Source organism: Grammomys surdaster, unplaced genomic scaffold (genome assembly GCF_004785775.1).
Source record: "Grammomys surdaster isolate TR1022 unplaced genomic scaffold, NIH_TR_1.0 125919, whole genome shotgun sequence".
Lineage (NCBI taxonomy): Eukaryota > Metazoa > Chordata > Mammalia > Rodentia > Muridae > Grammomys > Grammomys surdaster.
Window position 1 is genome coordinate 519,404 of NW_021620743.1, and position 3,621 is coordinate 523,024.

Consider the following 3,621-nt stretch of genomic DNA (forward strand, 5'->3'; position numbering starts at 1 on the left):
GACTTTCTGAGACTCGAGAGAGGGTCTCCCCTCTGCGGAGGTCTTCACTATGAGGATGCTCCCTCACCCACTCACTCACTCCCGCCTACTTGCCCTGGCATTCCCCTACACTAGGGCATCCAGTCTTCACAAAACAAAGGGGCTCTCCTCCCATTGATGCCTGACAAGGCCATCCTCTGCTATATATGTGGCTAGAGCCATGGGTACCTCCATCTGTACTCTTCGATTGGTGATTGAGTCCCTGGGAACTCTGGGAGCTCTAGTTGGTTGATATTGTTCTATGTTCCTATGGTATCAAACCCCTTCAGCTCCTTCAGTCCTTTCTCTAACTCCTCCACTGTGGACCCTGTGCTCAGCCCACTGGTTAGCTGTAAGCATCCGCCTCTCTATTTGTCAGGCTCTGGCAGAGCCTCTCAGGAGACAGCTATATCAGGCTCCTGTCAGCAAGCACTTCCTGGCATCCACCATAATGTCTATGGGATGGATCTGCAAGTGGGGCAATCTCTGGATGGCCTTTCCTTCAGTCTCTGTTCCACACTTTGTCTCCATATTTCCTCCCTTGGGTATTTTGTTCCCCCTTATGAGAAAAATTGAAGCATCTGCACTTTGGCCTTCCTTCTTCTTGAGCTTTATGTGATCTGTGAATTGTATCTTGGGTATTCTGAGTTTTTAGGCTAATATCCAGTTATCAGTAAGTGCATACCATGTGTGTTCTTTTGTGACTGGATTACCTCGCTCAGGATGATATTTTCTAACTCCATCCATTTGCCTAAGAATTTCATAAAGTCATTGTTTTTAATAGCTAAGTAGTACTCTATTGAGTAAATGTACCACATTTTCTGCATCCATTCCTCTGTTAAAGGACATCTAGGTTCTTTCCAGCTTCTGGCTATTATAAATAAGGCTGCTATAAACATAGTGGAACATGTGTTCTTTTTATATGTTGGAACATCTTTTGGATATATGCCCAGGAGTGGTATAACTGGGTCCTCAGGTAGCACTATGTCCAATTTTCTGAGGAACCACAAGAAGGATTTCCAGAGTGGTTGTACCAGCGTGTAATTCTACTAACAATGGAGGAGTGTTCCTTTTTATTCACATCCTTGCCAGCATCTGCTGTCACCTGAGTTTTTGATCTTAGCCATTCTGACTAGAGTGAAGTGGAATCTCAGGATTGTTTTGATTTGCATTTCCCTGATGACTAAGGATATTGAACATTTCTTTAGGTGATTCTCAGCCATTTGGTATTCCTCAGTTGAGAATTCTTTGTTTAGTTTTGTATCCCAGTTTTTCATAGGGTTATTTGGTTCTCTGGAGTCTAACTTCTTGAGTTCTTTGTATATGTTGGATAAAAAATTAATTCAAACAAACCAATAGCCTTCTTCTTTTCAAAGGATAAACAGGCTGAGAAAGAAGTTAGGAAAATGAACTCTTCACAATAGTCACAAGTAATATCAAATAGCTTGGTGTGACACTAACCAGGCAAGTGAAAGGTCTGTATAACAAGAACCTCAAATCTCTGAAGAAAGAAACTGAAGATCTCAGAAGAGGGAAAGATCTCCCATGCTCTTGGATTGGCAGGATAAGTATAGTAAAAATGGCCATCTTGCCAAAAGCAATCTACAGATTCAATGAAATCCCTGTCAAAATTCCAACTCAATTCTTCATAGAGTTAGAAAGAACAGTTTGCAAATTCATTCAGAATCAAAAAAAAAGCCCAGGATAGCAAAAACTATTCTCAACAGAAAAAGAACTTCTTGGGGAATCACTACCCCTGACCTCAAGCTGTACTACAGAGCAATAGTGATTTTAAAAAAAAAACTGTGTGGTATTTGTACAGAGACAGGCAGGTATATCAGTGGAATAGAACTGAAGACCCAGAAATGAACCCACAGGCCTATGGTCACTTGATCTTTGACAAAGGAGCTAAAACCATCCAGTAGAAAAAAGACAGCGTTTTCAACAAATGGTGCTGGTTCAATTGAATGTCATCTTGTAGAAGAATGGAAATTGATCCATTCTTATCTCCTTGTACAAAGCTCAAGTCCAAGTGAATCAAGTACCTCCACATAAGAATAGAAACACTGAAACTAATATAAGAGAAAGTGGGGAAGAGCCTGGAACACATAGGCACAGGGGAAATTTTCCTGAACAGAACACCAATGGCTAATGCTCTATGATCAACTCAACAATCAACAAATGGGAACTCATTAAATTGCAAAGCTTCTGTGAGGCAAAGGACACTGTCAATAGGACAAAAAGGGCAAGGTGGTCTTAAGATAAAGTATTATGGGTGGTGTGAGAGATAATTCTAGATAGGTGACATAGAGAAGAGAGTTGATCTTTGGAAGGTGACAGCCAGTAACTTCTGGAACTGAAGAAATTTAGGAGTGAGGCAGTGTCAGACTAGCTCTCAGAGAGGAAAAGGCTGTAAATGAGGAAGATATCTATATACTGAAGCTGGTGGGAGGGAAAGAAGAGAAGGCAGGCCAAGTCTGCAGGAGTTCCTGGCCAAAAGAGTGAGGACTGTCTTTGAATCTCTAGGGAAGAAAGGACTGTCCAGGTCAGTGTTGGGGTTGTTAAGTATTAGGGTCAATCTATGTGAAGGCAAATGATTTTAGGAGTGGACATCCCAGAAGTATTGAAAAGAAAGCATCTTTAATATTTAGGACTGAAAAGTGGTGGTGTTATAAGGATAATGGAGAAAATGGCCTAAGGGTTAGAGACTTAAGGGTCTAAAGGGACAACAGCTAAGAGAGTGAAGGTTCTGGATGAAGTGGAAGGTTCCAATAGATGTTTGTTTGACTGTTAATGTGAGAGCATTGTAGGGTAAAGAGGTGTGGCATAGAAACGCCGGGTTTGAGGCCTAAGCAGAAACTGTTTAAGAGTAGAAAGTTTGGGGGTTGGAGATGTAGGCAGAAGGGTCTTTGTGTATGACCAAGAGGCATTTGTGATGTACAGCAATGGAAAAGTAGGTGGTGCCCTATACAATGGGGCTGACTAAGGAAGTGATGTTGGAGTGTTCACATAGAGGTAGAAAAAGGAAGACGAGAGATGTAGGAGTATCCTGAGAGCTGTTGTAATAGGAAAAAGGAAAAATTTATGCCTGAATATGATAGAGATGATATCCTTTCTGACTAAAGGAATAGGAAATGAGGGAATGAGGAGAAAAAAGACTTGAAAAGAACATCTTAAGGAAGGAGTCTGGAGGGGTTGTGTATTCTGACTATGGATGTGGGAGAGAAGTGAGTGGGACCCAAACAGCAATGTAGAGAGGGGTAAGGAAACATGAAACAACTTTTTATATACCTTAAATTACATTCCCAGATGCATAAACGGCTTTTTCAAACCTTTGTTACTTACTTAAGCTTTGTATCTTCAGGCTTATGTATCCTTTAGGTTACTTTCTTAGACCCACATAATTTTTATCATTCATTTTCCTTGACCTACATGATTTACTTGTCTGTTTCTCATAACCATTAGGAATTCCAAATTGCTATTAGTGTGAAGCCTGTCAGCAAGTCAAACAGTACATATGAAATGGACTGACCAGGCCACTGGGTGTTTGCTTTTGTTAAAGCTACAGTTAGACATCAATGTCATTAGAGATCCATGAAGGAT